The sequence below is a fragment of the Lathyrus oleraceus genome, chromosome 6 (genome assembly GCF_024323335.1).
Source record: "Lathyrus oleraceus cultivar Zhongwan6 chromosome 6, CAAS_Psat_ZW6_1.0, whole genome shotgun sequence".
Lineage (NCBI taxonomy): Eukaryota > Viridiplantae > Streptophyta > Magnoliopsida > Fabales > Fabaceae > Lathyrus > Lathyrus oleraceus.
In genome coordinates, this window is record NC_066584.1 from 457,380,925 (window position 1) to 457,398,692 (window position 17,768).

Genomic DNA, 17,768 nt, shown 5'->3' on the forward strand with positions numbered 1-17,768 from the left:
ATATATGTTGGAAATAAGAGAAAGAATCCCATTTGGTAAAAAGAAAGTTTCACGTGAAAACAGAGAAACGATCGTAAAAGAGGAAAAGGGCAAAGAGACAGAGCAAGGGCTGAAGGTTGAAGAGAGAAAAGCTTGGAGCTCAAAGATTTGCCGGATTAATCAGGTAAGGGGGGGTTTATCGTCGATTAATGGGTATTATGGGATAATATGTGATGGGTAGTGATAAGCCGTTAATTTGACCCTAATTGGGATTATTGATGCTGAAGAATTATGTTGGATAAATTGTATTTAGACTGTAATTGATTCTGTGTTTGGGTTAGTTGTGAAATTCCGAACGTATAGCTTTTTACGGAATCGGAATCGGAGGTCCGGAAGTCCTCCAACGGCGGAAAATGCGGAGAATTCTGCATTCTGCCTTGTGTTAGCGCAGGAACTGCTGTTTTGTCTGCGTTAACCGGTTAACCCAGGGTGTTAACCGGTTAACACTGTTGCGAATTGTGAAATTGGTGTTGTTTTGCCTGCGTTAACCGGTTAACCCAGGGCGTTAACCGGTTAACACTGTTAAGTTTTGGGCAGTAAGCGTGTTTTGCCTGCGTTAACCGGTTAACCCAGGGCGTTAACCGGTTAACACTGTTGCAGAGTGGAAAAATTGGCTTTTTAATGTTGTGTACATGATTGAGAGTTGGCCTATGTTGGCGTATGATGAAATAGGGATTATTCCCGCTGTTTTGAGCAGTATAGGTATTAGTGGAGTGTGCTAATGCTGTGTTTAATTGATTTACATGATAATGATGTGTTGATACATGTGTTGATGATGTATGATGATATGCATAATGCTATGAATGTATATATTATGCATGTATTGGTAAATGGACTGTTGTATGGCTTAGAGTGTGAACATATGTCCATTGTGAATTGTTGTTGATGCTGCATTGCTAGATGATTAGCGTGCATAGCATAGCCTTCGGGGCTGTAGCTAATTCCCATGGTGAGGAATTAGTGAGTGAATCATTGTGGATTTGTTGTTGATGTTTGCATGCTAGATGATTAGTGTGCATAGTCTAGCCTTTGGGGCTGTAGCTAATTCCCATGGTGAGGAATTAGTGAGTGAGTCACTAGGTCTCAAATGAGTGGGACTAGTGAGCTTAGTAGCCGTATCTGGAGGGATCGGTGAGCTTGAACTATATGTTCAAGAATAGTCGGTACCGCATGTGTGGAGTCTCATTGCATAATGTATGTATGGCGTATAATATGAATGGATGTATTCCAATATTATACGTGTGTTTGTGTTGTTATGGAGTATGATTTGAGATTATACTTGTGCTTTATATTGGTGTTGAGTATGATGCTGTTACTGATTGTATGTTGCGATTAGGGTGATTAATGTGTTAAATTACTTAACATGACATTATATTCTATAATGCTTATTATATTGATTGAGGAACTCACCCTTACAACTATTTTTCAGGTAACGAGAAATGAGTTGAGTAGAAGCGAATGCTTGGAGTCTAGTGTAGTCTCCTTAGTGGGTCGTGCTCTGATAGATGTAACATCGGGATGGGATGTTTTATGTTGTTGAATAATTTACATGTGAATGTTACATGTTTTACATGATTGAGGAGATCTCTATCCGCTGCGTTTTATGCAAATGTTTATGTTTTGAATAAATAAAAGAGCATGACCGTCATATTGTTGAATATTGTGGAATATTGTGTGTGACACCCTTGAAGGGCATAATTACTCTGATTGTTATATGTTTATTAATTTTAATTAAATATTTGGGGTATTTTAGGTTGGTGTTACATTAGTGGTATCAGAGCATAGTCGGTCGAGTCGAGTCGTAATTATTCTGTTCCCCTGTACGGGATAGGTGTTGTGTAACCCTATCAGTACTTATTGTTTAGCTTGTTGGGTTTTCAGAATAGAGATGGCTGGGAGAGGTAGAGACGATGCTGCGATTGCTGAGGCTCTGGGTATGCTAGCTGGAGTACTTGGAGGGAATCCGAATGTTGTGGGAATGGGAGCTGCTCGTCAACTGAGTGAGTTCCAGAAGAACAATCCTCCAATGTTCAAGGGAGCATACGATCCAGATGGCGCTCAGAAGTGGTTGAAGGAGATAGAGAGAATCTTCCGAGTAACTGAGTGTGCCGATAACCAGAAGGTCAGGTTCGGTACGCATATGCTGTCAGAAGAAGCTGATGATTGGTGGGTTGCTACCCGCACTGAGTTGGAAAATGCTGGGAATGCTGAGATCACTTGGGCTGTGTTCAGAGAGAGATTTCTGAGGAAATATTTTCCAGAGGATGTCAGAGGAAAGAAAGAGATAGAGTTCTTGGAATTGAAGCAGGGTAACAAGTCTGTTACGGAGTATGCTGCTAAGTTCACAGAACTGTCAAAGTATTATACTCCCTATAATGAGGCTGCTGGAGAATTTTCGAAATGTGTGAAGTTTGAGAACGGGTTGTGTCCCGAGATCAAACAGGCTATTGGATATCAGCGGATCAGAGTGTTTTCTGACTTGGTTGACTGTTGCAGGATTTTTGAACAGGATTCCAAAGCCAGAGCAGAGAGCTATCAGCAAAGGGTTGGTAGGAAAGGCAAGAATCAGAATGATCGTGGGAAACCGTATGCAGCTGGCAAAGGTTTCCAGAAGCAGAGTGGGATGAAGAGGCCTAGTGGGGGAGACTCTAGTGCTCCTGCTAAGTGTTATAGATGTGGTCGGGCTGGACATCGTGTCCATGAGTGTACCAGTGCTGAGATGAGGTGTTTCAAGTGTGGCAAAGGTGGTCATTTGGCTGCAGAGTGTCGGTTGAAGACTGTAACTTGTTTCAACTGTGGAGAGTTGGGTCCTATCAGTCCACAGTGTCCTAAGCCGAAGAAAGAGAATCAGTCAGGAGGCAAGGTCTTTGCTTTATCGGGTTCTGAGACTTCTGCAGATGATCGTTTGATCCGAGGTACGTGTTATATTAATGGCTTTCCTCTTGTAGCTATTATTGACACCGGTGCTACTCATTCCTTTATATCTTTGGATTGTGTTGTGAAACTTAAGTTAGAGATATCTGAGATGCTTGGAAGTATGGTGATTGATACTCCTGCGAAGGGTTCAGTGACTACTACTTCAGTTTGTTTGAATTGTCCCTTGAGTATTTTTGGTAGAGACTTTGGGATAGACCTTGTGTGTCTTCCACTAGTGCAGATTGATGTTATCTTGGGAATGAACTGGTTGGTGTTTAACCGAGTTTCTATCAACTGTTTTGATAAGACTGTGATATTTCCTGAGATTGAAGAAGGAAAGAGTTTGTTTTTATCAGCCAGGCAGGTGAATGAGGAAGTAGCAGATGGGGCGGAGTTGTTTATGCTGTTAGCGACTCTGGGAGCTAAAGATAAACTGGTGATTGGCGATCTAGCAGTGGTGCGTGATTTTCCTGATGTGTTTCCCGAAGAAGTGAATGAATTACCGCCAGAGCGTGAAGTTGAGTTCTCGATTGATTTGGTACCTGGTACTAGACCGATATCGATGGCTCCGTACCGTATGTCTGCTGTTGAGTTAACTGAATTGAAGAGTCAGTTGGAAGACCTGTTGGATAAGAAATTTATTCGTCCGAGCGTGTCACCGTGGGGTGCACCAGTGTTATTGGTTAAGAAGAAAGAAGGTACTATGAGGTTGTGTGTGGATTACAGGCAACTGAATAAAGTGACGATCAAGAATCGGTATCCTTTGCCGAGGATTGATGATTTGATGGATCAGTTGGTTGGTGCGAGTGTGTTCAGCAAGATAGATTTGAGATCTGGGTATCATTAGATACGTGTGAAAACTGAGGATATTCAGAAGACTGCTTTCAGAACAAGGTATGGACATTATGAGTATTCTGTAATGCCTTTTGGTGTGACTAATGCACCTGGAGTATTTATGGAGTATATGAATAGGATTTTCCATCCGTACCTAGATAAGTTTGTTGTGGTGTTTATTGATGACATTTTGGTGTATTCGAAATCTGAAGAAGAGCATGCTGAGCATTTGAGAGTGGTTTTAGAAGTTCTACGAGAAAAGAAGTTATTTGCTAAATTGTCCAAATGTGAATTTTGGTTAGAAGAGGTTAGTTTTCTTGGTCATGTGATTTCAAGAGGTGGTGTTGCTGTTGATCCCTCTAAGATAGAAGCGGTATCTAAGTGGGAAGCTCCGAAGTCTGTTGCTGAGATTCGCAGTTTCCTGGGATTGACTGGTTACTATAGGAAATTCATTGAGGGATTTTCTAAGTTGGCGTTACCGTTGACGATGTTGACTAGAAAGGGGCAAGCATTTGTTTGGGACTCAAAATGTGAAGAAGGTTTCCAAGAATTAAAGAGAAGGTTGACTACTGCTCCTATTCTGATATTACCGAGTTCGTCGGAATCATTTGAGGTTTACTGTGATGCTTCATTGTTGGGTTTGGGTGGTGTGTTGATGCAGAATAAGCAGGTTATAGCTTATGCTTCGAGACAACTGAGGGTTCATGAGAGGAACTATCCGACACACGATCTAGAGTTGGCAGCTGTAGTGTTTGTTCTGAAGTTATGGAGGCATTACTTGTATGGATCAAGATTTGAGGTTTTCAGTGACCATAAAAGTTTAAAGTATTTGTTTGATCAGAAAGAGCTGAATATGAGACAGAGGAGATGGTTAGAATTTCTGAAGGATTATGACTTTGGTTTGAATTACCATCCGGGTAAAGCAAATGTAGTGGCTGATGCATTGAGTCGGAAATCATTACATATGTCTATGTTAATGGTTAGGGAATTGGATTTAATTGAGCAGTTTAGAGATTTGAGTTTGGTGTGTGAGAGTACTCACAATAGTGTTAAATTGGGAATGTTGAAGTTAACGAGTGGTATTCTGGATGAGATCAGAGAGGGTCAGAAATCCGATGTGTTTTTGGTTGATAAGTTGACTTTAGTGAATCAAGGCCAAGGTGGTGAATTCAGAGTTGATGAGAATGGTGTTTTGAAATTTGGTAATCGGGTGTGTATTCCGGATGTTACCGAACTTAAGAAGAGTATCCTTGAGGAAGGACATCGTAGTGGCTTGAGTATTCATCCTGGAGCTACAAAGATGTATCATGATTTGAAGAAGTTATTTTGGTGGCCGGGAATGAAAAGAGAAATTGCGAGTTTTGTTTATTCCTGTTTGACTTGTCAGAAGTCGAAGATTGAGCATCAGAAGCCGTCTGGGCTATGTCGCATCGCGCGAAAAACCGGCGGGAAAAGAAAGAACAACAGAGCCGCCACCGTGCGTTATTTATCCCAAAAGAGGGAAAGGAAACGCTCGAAGTAAACCTAGGAAAGAACATGGTCTTGCGACCAAAAAGAATGGGTTCGGGAGTCGGTTATGCGAAGGGAAGGTGTTAGGCACCCTACGCATCCGTAGTACTCTACGGGATCCACGCACACTAGGAAGGAAATATTGGTTGCTATAACACTGCTCAAACACACACACACTGGCTGAAAGAGACGAAAGAGACTGACTGAAACCGACTCGGCAGGATGTCGCATCCTGGGCCTACTTAGTCTATCAGGCATAGACATCAGAGTCGAAGTAGTTCGGAATGGGGAGACGAAACATGCTCGCTAGGATACCGCATCCTATGCATACGTATCTTCTCGGACGAGAGAAGAATCAGAGCATTCGTAGCTCGGCTGACACGCACGCAAACAAAACAAAACACAGGCAAACGTGGAGCCCGACTGCCAATCGCTGGACTTATGTCAGCATCGAACCTAAACACACCCACACTGGAACCCAAATGCCACTCGATGGACTTACATCGACTTCCAAGCGCACAACAACACAACAAGTTAATAGGGAGTCGGGGACTCGAGCCTATAACTGTCAAACAACACACACAAGAAAAGAAAAGGCGCCCGGAGAGATCAGCTCAATCTCCTGCCTACATACTTCATCTGGTGTGAAGATCAGGGCGATGTAGTTCCCCTACGCAGGGACAAGGATCTAGCCTAACCAGATAACAGAGGGAGACACAACTCTAGGGAGACTACGACTCGAGCCTAGATGTTGTCATGCAAAGTCAACCCTAAGTTAAGGTTTCTAGCTAAACGGCACAAGGGCCAACCTATCCTAGACAAGGCTTGCACAGGAAGCAAGGATCTCGATTGCAACTAGGGCAAGAGAAGAGGGATATCTCAATCACAATAGGGGTGAGAGAAAGGAAATCAGTGTTAGTGGTTAGTCAAACTCGGCAAGACATCGCGTCTCGTGCCTACGTATCTCACCTGAACATGAGAATCAGAGTTGCCGTAGTTCGGCCACGGAGGGACAAAGGCCTCAATTGCAACTAGGGCAAGAGAAAGGGAAAGTCTCGATCGCAACGAGGGCGAGAGAAAGGATCGCAACGAGGGCGAAAACAAGCACGGATTAGTTGTTAGTCAAACTCGACAAGACATCGCATCTCGTGCCTACGTATCTCATCTGAACATGAGAATCAGAGTTGCCGTAGTTCGGCTACGGGGGGCAAAAGGGCTCGATTGCAACTAGGGCAAGAGAAAGGGAAAGTCTCGATCGCAACGAGGGCGAGAGAAAGGATCGCAACGAGGGCGAAAACAAGCACGGATTAGTTGTTAGTCAAACTCGACAAGACATCGCATCTCGTGCCTACGTATCTCATCTGGACATGAGAATCAGAGTTGCCGTAGTTCGGCAGGTAGGGACAAAGGATCTCGATTGCAACTAGGGCAAGAGAAAGGGAAGATCTCAATCGCAACGAGGGCGAGAGAAAGGAAAAGGCTCGATCGCAACGAGGGCGAGAGAAAGGAAAAGGCTCGATCGCAACGAGGGCGAGAGAAAGGATAAGTCTCGATCGCAACGAGGGCGAGAGAAAGGATCGCAACGAGGGCGAAAGCAAACAAGGATTAGTCTAAACTAAACCTAACTTGCACAGGAAGCAAGTCTAAGCTAACACAAGCACAGGTAGCACACACTATATACACACAAGGGGCTCACACAAGGGTTAGGTTTTAGTCGAGGGGTCATATCAACCTCAACAAACAAACCTCTGGAATGGGGTGAGTGTTGCTCTTAACCTTGCCATTGAGGGGCTAAGGTGAAGCAGATGAAAGGAGATGAGGGGTGTGCCTCATTGCTTCTATCCCTGGCCTGGGAGAGCATTTGACAAGAATGTGTGGGTTCAGAAAGTGGGAACCCTTCTACACATTAGATACTGACTCAAACTGTGCAATTGCACAAGATCTTGGGTTTTTATCTGCAATGCATCAACACAATGGTGTGAGCAAAACAGAAGACACACTGAATAGCAGGGGATAGGTTGCTTATCCCTTGTTTCTGCCAATTGCCTCTTCACTTAGGAGGGCTTTGACTCTGTACAAGGACAAGATTTAAACATACACAAACATTGCCTCTTAAGGAGGGCTTCAGACAGTTTGCCCGGTCAAATAACAGACCGGGACTCCAGACTACATGAAGAAGAAGTAATTATACCTCAAAAGCAATTGCTAAATAGCAAAGCAAGCAAGTTCAAAGAACTTAAGCAACTAAAGTACCTGAAAAGGTCAAACCAATTAGCAAACAGTTCAAAGGTTTAAATCAAAAGGAATGGATAAACAGACAAAACAAATGATCAACTGTGCAAAGCAAGACTCAAACACATGAGTCAAACCATCTGCAAAACAAAGGTTAGTTCATATGTAAACAAATCCAATTACATTTGTATGATCTCAATGGCAATGGTGCTTAACCTGAAACAGGAACTCAATAGTAAGCACAGAAGACCACTAGGACTAGCCTAGGGTCAAAGATGAAAGAAAAAGTCAAGGCAGCAAAGAAAAGTCAACCAAAATCAAGGTCAAACATTTGAGAAGCTATCACAATTGGGCCCACAATCAAATCATGCATTATGATCATTTTATAAGCAAGAGAAAGCAAAGCATGGCAAAGGAAGCATACAAAAGGTCAACAGCAAGACCTCATTCAAAAGTCAACTCAAACAATCTCAAAAATCATCAAATAAATCACACTCAATCCTAACATCTAACATGGTAAGCATGTCAAATTTCATGGCATTTGGATGAGAGGAAGGCAGTCAATGAAAATCATGAAGTCAACATAATTTAAGCATGCACAATGAAGGTCAACAAACATGGGTCAACTTCAAAAAATCAAATCAAATTGAAAACAGATGAGAAATGAATGAGATTAACACCAATGCAAAGCTCAAGATGTCTAGTTATCACATATGAAATTTCATGATCATACAATATGGTATGAGAATTTCCCAAAGGATATGGCAATGTGTAGCACAAAAAGTCAACATTTGACTCAGCAGGGAAGAAAATTCTCAAATAAATGGAAAACAGCACAATCAATTCCAAGAAAAATCACACCTGAACTAGACATGTAAGGGAGGGATCATGCAAAATTTGGGGTCATTTGGATGTAAGGAAGCATGTGAACAAAAATTGGGAAAATGCATATCATTCATGTAGCACCAAATGCAACACCTTACTTCAAAAATTTGTAACTCACAAACCACATATGAGAAATGTATAAACTCTACATGGAAACAAAGGTAAAGGAGTCTAGTTTCACCACAAAAAGTTTCAGGGGCAATGGATACATCATGAGTATTTCACAATTGAAATGGCAAAGGGTGTCAAATGTGCATACATGTTAGAAAACCAATTACCAATTAAAATCCAGCCAATGAAAAATTAATTAAAAATCATAATCAAATACTAGACATCCATGTGAACATCATGCAAAAAATTTCAGGATTTTTGGAATTAAATTGAAAGAGAAATTAATTTTGCAAGTTGGATGAATAATTGAAGCAACATGAACAAAATGACATGATGTAATGAGTCAACATGAAGTCAGCGTGGCAAATTTGTAATTAACCGCCTCACTAATCGAAGCTGTGCGTTTTGGGCAGGGAAAATGGAATGTTCTCATTGGTCGATGGCCAATGGAACAGTAGAACAGCCAACCAGCTTTCACGTTTCTGGGTTCAATATAAACCCTTAGGGTTTTAGCATGGCATTCATCAAATTCATCAACATCAAAGCAAAATCAAACACTATCACACAACAGCATAGCATTTAGTAATGTTCATACATCAACCAGACAACAACATACAACACAGTTCATATGGATTCTCTGGAAAATATGAGAGTTTAAGCAGCAACATGATCTTCATCACCTTCAACAAGTTCAAAATTTCGAAATGCCCAGAACACCCAATCAAGTGCACCAATAGAATCATCATGCAACATATAACGTGAGTGTGCTATCCATTTCACCAATTCATCATGAATAAAGCAGATCGAGCAAAAACAAGCATGAACACAAAACTTACAAAGCAGATTTCTCACTCAATGCAAAACCATATCACACGAAACAAATTGCAGTGGATTCAGCAGTTAAAGACCTATCTAAAGCAACCCATAGTTTGGCAAATGGAAGAGGTCGAATACTTACTTATTTTTGAAGAAAACTGATGTGCAGTGGTTATTTTGAGGATATAGCCTGAAACAGATGAAGATGATGGTCCCAAATGATGTATCCCAGAAGGGATTGAGCTCAAACTTGCTTGATTCGCCCCTAACTCCAAGCTGCCATGGGAGATGTGCTTTGAAAAACAGAACAAAAGCTGGAGTTCCAGCTGGATTTTGTTGCTTGAATGAGCTCACTAATATCGTCCAGATGATGGAGCTATGAAGAAAACTCGAGGTCTTTTGAAGTTTTTGTGCAGAAATTCACTCTTGGTAAAAAATACAATTTTAGAGAGAAAAGAGAATTTGGTCGTGTGTCTCTGCAGCTAGGGTTAGAATCTGGCAGCAAATGAGTTTTTATGTGACTGTTTATCCTTGCTAATCCATGTGCTAAGCTAGTTTTGTTTAATGAAGACCAATTGCCAAAATTGCTAATTTTGCACAAGTGAAAAAGGAGGTGTAGTCTGTCACGAATTGGGCTTGGTACAGGCAGCAAATGTCCTTTAATCCATCTGTTTTAAGTTTGTTCAAGGAAAGGTTAACTTGTTTCACTCACATGAATCAAAATGCATCATTTGCCAATTTTGCACCTATGCACAAAATGGTGATATGATGAAAGCATGAGCATGATTTTAAGCTTGGAACATGTTGCAAATACCATTTAAAATGAATCCCAATTGGCCAATTGTGTCAAAAGTGTTTAAATCAAAAAGTCAAACTTGAGTCAAACTTGAATTTTAAATGCAAAAGGTCAAAAAATGCCATTTTGACTGGCAAGGTTTAGGTACATGATGTTTACATTTTTGGAAAGAGGAGGAAAAATGTGGTTTGTAGGAAAAAACCCCACCAAATTTGGCCAAAGGAATCATGAGATATGGCCATTTGAAGTTCATAAAAATGTGAAAATGATTTGACCATATCTTGCAAACCATTCATGGGATTTTGGAGTTCTTGGACTTTTTGAAAATGGGAGAACAAGATATTCAACTTTCATGTTGGGCAAAAATTCATTTGAAGCTTGTATCATGATGCAAGTTGAGGATCAAGAAGTTTCCATTTTTGGCAGTTAAAATTACAGGTCCAGTTTCTATTTTGGGAAATTTTCTGATTGGCTTCAAATTCTTCTATGAGGTTGATTGCCATGATATATGAGGCCTATTAGGACATGAATAAGCTCTCTCAAACCATTTCCATCCATCAAAACCATAGAATCAATCCACAGTTGACCAACTTTGACTTTTCTAGGGTTTTGGACTGACTGTGCACTTCTGATGAATTCCAAACCCTAATTCCTTGAGACCTTGATTTCAAATGATGTCCCAAGTTGTATGGACTCTTGATTATTGACCATGGTGCCCAAATTCCACAAGAATGGCCACCATCCACTGCTTTGACTGATTGTTGACTGTCTAGGGTTTTCTAGGGTTTTTGACTGTCTGTACATGAACTGATGACCTCTGAGCCTTCAACCCTTGACTTGAACACTTCAAATGGACCTCCAAGTCATGTGAACTTGTTGGACAAACCCTAGGGCTTTGGCTCCTTGAGAAACACCCTTGCTTGCTTGGTTGACTGATCTCCTGATCAGTTTGACCTAATTCTTGACTTGCTAATTCTTGAGGCAAATGGGGACAATGCAATGCTATGCAATGTATCATGATATGATATGACCTAATATGAGAATGGTATGTATAATGATAGGTGCAAATTTGAGGTGCTACAGGCTAATGCAACCGTTGGCTATTCCGGAGTGGAAGTGGGATAGTATCAGTATGGATTTTGTTTCTGGTTTGCCGAGGACAAATAAGAATTTTGAAGCTATTTGGGAACCCGAACGGATGATAGCAATGGCTGTCAGACTTTCAGGGTAAACAGGGATTGAATACTAAGAACCGTAGAAATTTGCACCGACTGGATATAATACAAAGAGAACCACGTCATTTACCGATGACAACTGCATGACAACTTCATAAAAGCAAAACCATTTACCGATGGTTAGAAACTGGAGACTTGATATTTACCGATATCAACTTCAGCACGACCATTTACCGATGGCGGCTGGGGAAAACAAATTTCTGAAAAACCAAACCATTTACCGATGGTTAAAACTGGGACCTTGATAGTTACCGATATCAACTTCAGCCCGACCATTTACCGATGGCGGCTGGGGAAACTACTTCTGAAAAGCGAAAACCATTTACCGATGGTTAAAACTTGATATTTACCGATATCAACTTCAGCCAGACCATTTACCGATGGCTGCTGGGAAACAAATTGATGTAGAAAGGAAGCAAGACCATTTACCGATGGTGGCTTCAAAGCAAACCTGATATTTACCGATATCAAGGCCATTTACCGATGGCTGCTGCAACTGAGAACTCGATATTTACCGATATCGAAGAAGACTGGGCCATTTACCGATGGCATCTCCGCTTGGGGAGGAACAAAACCTTCGTGGTGATACCAGACAAGACGTTTACCGACGACTTCTGGGGATTTTGATTTTATTAACAAGAGAACAAAGAATGACCAGACATTTACCGATGACTGGGATGAGACTCGATGTTTACCGACATCGAAAGATGATGTTTACCGACATCAAAAAGAATGACCAGACATTTACCGATGACTGGGATGAGAAATTTATTGGTGAGAGACAAACAAATATTTGCGACTGAAAACCGGGTAGGACATTTACAGATGACTCTACTGGGGATTTCTAGCTGGGGATCTATCAGACATTTACCGATGACTGAAAGAAAGACTCGATGTTTACCGACACCGAAGCAATGGCGTTTACCGACACCAAAAAGAATGACCAGACATTTACCGATGACTGGGTGGGACTCGATGTTTACCGACACCGAAACAATGGCGTTTACCGACACCAAAAAGAATGACCAGACATTTACCGATGACTGGGTGGAACTCGATGTTTACCGACATCGAAAGATGATGTTTACCGACATCAAAAATGACCAGACATTTACCGATGACTGGGTGGAACTCGATGTTTACCGACATCGAAAGATGATGTTTACCGACATCAAAAATGACCAGACATTTACCGATGACTGGGTGGAACTCGATGTTTACCGACACCGAAGCAATGGCGTTTACCGACACCAAAAAGAATGACCAGACATTTACCGATGACTGGGTGGAACTCGATGTTTACCGACATCGAAAGATGATGTTTACCGACATCAAAAATGACCAGACATTTACCGATGACTGGGTGGAACTCGATGTTTACCGACACCGAAGCAATGGCGTTTACCGACACCAAAAAGTATGACCAGACATTTACCGATGACTGGGTGGGACTCGATGTTTACCGACACCGAAACAATGGCGTTTACCGACACCAAAAAATAAAACACACGCGGGTGCTGACATGACACTTACTGGTATCACAAGATCAAAACTGGGATATGTTAAGGCAAGACTGATCACTTGCTAGGGGTCTCACTGGGGAGAAACAATCTTTCTGTCACCATCGGGTGAGGAAATAAACCTCTGTCACCATCGGATGAGGAAATAAACCTCCGTCACCATCGGGTGAGGAAATAAACCTCTGTCACCATCGGATGAGGAAATAAACCTCCGTGGGGATAGTCAATTCTGAATACTGTTGAAGCAACTGTAGCAGGCTTGTTGTGCTGATGTTGAACAAAATAACCTGCCTTCGCCGGGGGATACGGTCTGATGTGGTTTTGAACACATGAATGCATATGTTTGAATTTTTCTATGGCGTAATGCTCCATATGGGATGGAAATGCTACGCAATTTTTGAGGATGCAATGATTATTATATGCAATGCAATATGATAAGAACTCTGCGGGGAGAGATACACAGGACGACTGTGCTGAGGAATCTTCAAGATGAATCCACTGGGGGAAACAAATCAACTGCTGGGGAACCAACAATACCAATCCACTAGGGGAAGACAAGGCAACTCGCTGGGGAGTAATAAAGCAATTCTGCTAGGGGAAAACAAAGGTAACCTGCTGAGAATAGCCCACTCAATCCACAAAAATTCCGTTTGGAGAAATAAAAGCTCCGCTGGGGAAGCTAAACCAGGCAAATCTCTGGGGATAAGACCCGTACAAACCTCAGATAAAATAGTCCCTGCTTTGGGGAATAACTGTTACTCCGCGGGGACGACCCACAATATTCACGAGTAGAATCAACTCAACTGGGGATGCAGGTATCGACCTGCTACTGAAACCTGTCCAATCCACTGGTGGGATGAACTCTGCTGGAGAAATATTTCATGAAACCCGCTCCACTCGGGGATCAAGGTCACGACAGCGAGCAAACAGGAAGGAACACCATGGATACCGGGTTGTAGGTATGAAACGGGTGACCGACCAAAGCGTGAATTGGTTTGAATGCCATAAGTACATCGACCTGATCGTCGGAAACTTCTTCGGTCTGAAAACCGGAAAAACATGAGACATATTATCTATAGCCGTCAAAACGTAGATAATACACTCGCATGGAAGATTATCCATAACCGGGTTGTAGGTTGTTAAATGAATAAATCGACCGAAAAGAAAGGCATCAGTACCAGGACTAGGTACGCAAAGATGACCAATCAAAAGAGGATAAAGTTGCTTACTCGGAGCAAGTATCCAAAAGGAAGGTGAAGACCCAATGGGGACAATACTGCTTGATCAAGGCAAGTATCCAAAGGGGACAAGACCATTAATACCACAAAGAGGGGATTACATCTACCGGTTTGTAGGCAGAAAACCACGGAAAAGTAACCAGTCATCATCGGGATGAGCATAAAGGGTTAACTCCAACAAGGGGAGGAGTGTGGGATTTTACAACTACCAGCTAGTGGGTAGAAAACCACAAAGATAGGACTTACAGCTACCGGTTCGTAGGTAGAGGCCAATGGAAAAGTAACCAGTCATCATCGGGATGAGCACAAAGGGTTAACTCTACCAAGGGGATGAAAGTGGGATTTTACAACTACCAGCTAGTGGGTAGAAAACCACAAAGATAGGACTTACAACTACCGGTTTGTAGGTAGAGGCCAACAAATTCCGCTGAGGATAAGATGAATGAGTGCCGGCTAGTGAGCAACTATTCATTTATGCCCCAGGGAAGCACAGGAGACAACAGAAAGCCAATTTAGGATTGATCCAGAAAGGCAGACTGAACAAGACTCATCCTAATGAGGAAAGAACTCAATAGGGAAAACCCATCCCGTGTAGGGAGGGAACGGAAGCAACCGTCATCCACGAGGATGTATCTCAGTGGGGAAATGGCAGGAAAGGATAGACACTTTCTGCTTAAGGGGTTGGCTCTACATGGAGAGATCAGACACACCCACATTTGCTTGAGGAAAATCTACTAGAGAGATTTATATCACCAAATAGCAGGAGGTAACAATCAACAGATATCCGGCAACAGCTGCAACATGAGTACCCGAATGCTATGATTATGCATGTATGCATTATGAATGCTGACAAACAAACATGTTCAACACGCAGGTCCGGGAATCAACCGTCCGGAGAGAAAACCAAAGTCATCATCCTGCAGGGGAGGAAGAGCCATAAGAGGCTTCCGGAGGGATCGTCAGTCACAACCGGAGAACAGAGTTCAACATACAGGTGCATGCGCCACAACAACTCGTGATGAAAATCAGAGATACCAAGAAGCAACCAAATTTCTGATGAGAAATACAAAGGCAATGACAAAGCTCCTTGTGCAAACAACTCCGCTGAGGGATCTATCTGAGGACATGCTGGAGTATGGGGATGTCGATCCTCCAAATACTGAATCTTCCGAGAAAAGCACCCATGCTGGGGGAGATGAAGACTGCTCTGCTGGAGAGGCGAAAATTGAAGTCTTCAGTAAACGCTCTGCTAGGGGAGCTGCCCCACAAAAGTACTTCAACAGCAACCTTGTTGGGAATGCCCCACGGTAGGGCTCAAACAGCACTCTACTGGGGATGCCCCACCATAGGTGCTAATAGGGACTTGGAGGAAGAATCTGTACTGCCGGGAACATGAAGATGAACAACTTCAAACAACATTGCATCGGGAAAATTCACTAAGGAGAGACCATACGAGGTTCTGTAGGACAAAGATACAGTCATGCTCGAGATACGAACAATTGTCTTACCTGTTGGTAATCATACCACCCTCGGGAGAGCACTGTGGATCTCCTAAGTGTCCTTCCATCATCGTGAATGTTCACTTTGTTTAAGAACAACTTTTTGAAAAATTTGTTTATTTTGAAAACAATGATACTTTATCATTTAACAAACATGCAAAACATTTGTTGAGTTAAAACAAATAAGAGTGCAAATAATGAGATAAAAGCTCAAATCGATGTAATGGAATGGTAGTCTGCAAAGGGCGAGACTCCATAGATCTGTACAAGTTTGAAATCGGTGATATATATTGGAGAGGGCTACATTGAACATAATGACCTTTCCTCTACCATTCTGAATTTTCGATGTATTCAAAACTTCAGTCGACGACGGATCGAGAATCCCTGACGGATGACAGATGTACAGCACAGTCTTGTCAAGATGCAGTTACTTGCCAAATCCCTAATTTTTGCCTAGATTGCCCCAGTGTGAGGTGCTCAATCTAGCGGGATGCGAATTCTTTTTTTTTTTTTCAATGTCTCTAACTTTTGCCTGGATCGCCCTTTCGGGTTTTCAATCCACCGAGACGCTCCTTTTTGCCTAAGTCGCCCTTTGGGGTGTTCGACTTATCGAGCTTTTCTGCTTTTTTCTTTTAGGCGAAGTATTTCTTGACTGCATCGGAATTCACAGGACGAGTGAACTTTTTCATCCATTGTAGTAAGTGTCAGAACACTGCCTGAAGAGGCTCTCTTGACAACACATGGACTTTCATAGCTTGTAGTCCACTTGCCCCTGGACTCGGGCACGAAAGACAAGACTTTCTTGAGCACAAGGTCCCTCGGAACACACGAGGCTTGATCTTCTTGTCAAATGCTTTCTGACCATAAAACATGGCAGTTGATCTTTTGTTTTTGCTTGAATTCAGCATCAGTCAACTTGGGACTTTGAGGGTGCTATCTTTTTTTGTTTCTTTCTTTCTTTTTCTTTCTTTTGATTTGGATTTCTTTTGATTTTGCACCCTCTCTTTCTTTTTTTTTCTTTTTTTTTTTTTTTTTTTTTTTTTTTTTTTTTTTTTTGATAATGCCCCAGTTGGCTGTTATGCTGATTCTCGAGATGCAGTTGAGTGATCTTCTTTTCTTGCTCAAGAAGTCGGGAAATACCGTCAGGAATCCCTTCAACATCATCTTCTTCCGCTTCGAATACAGGGAATTCAAAATTGGGAGATGACGTCCGATCATTATGTTCAATGGGTTTGAGAAACAACCTGCATAATGATTTTGATATGAAAAGTTTTTGAAAATCAAACAAGACAATCGTTATGCAGATGAAAAGATTGCTTTTATTCTTGTTTTTTAGAGGTTTATTGTGATCACCAATTTCATGCAAAAAGCGAAAAGGGAAAACAAATGGAAAAACAAATGTTTTAACATGAACTTATTTGAATGAAAATATCATTGCACAAAATGCTGCCAACAATGTCATCACTTCTCCTTTTGGCATGGGAGAAGGGTTTTTAAACAAAGTGATTGTTACAAAGACTTATGAACAGCTGTAGGAACGCCCACAGTGACCCAATTGTGATAGATCCCACCAGGGATGACAACTATCAATATCTCTTGCATCAGCAGCTTCTGTTTTCTGAACAACCTTTCTGAAGAAAAAGTCGGCGCCAGCCCGGGACTTGTTATCTTCAAGCTCGATTAGCATTGGGACCTAAGTCTTCCAAAATCAGAATACCCGACTTCACAAGGTCTTGAACCTTCATCTTCAGCTGGAAACAACTGTCCACATCATGATCAGGAGCACCCGAGTGATACACACAATGCTGTTCAGGCCTATACCACCACCGAGGGTTGACGGGTACGGGCGGCGGGTCTCTGGGAGTAATCAAGTTTCGCTCTATCAGAGTGGGATACAGTTCGGCGTAGGACATGGGGATTGGATCAAAAATGATCTTCTTCCTCTCATTACTTGTACCAGCTTGATTGTCAATGGGAGGCTGATAAGCCTGCTGCTGAGGATGACATTGTGGAGTCTGATATTGCTGAGTTGGTCTTCTCGGCTGTTGTTGAGTTTGAGTTGCTGGAATAGTCACAGCAGCAACTTGCCGATACTGTCCTCTGTTTGCACTCCTCCGACGGTGCACAGCATTTGTTTC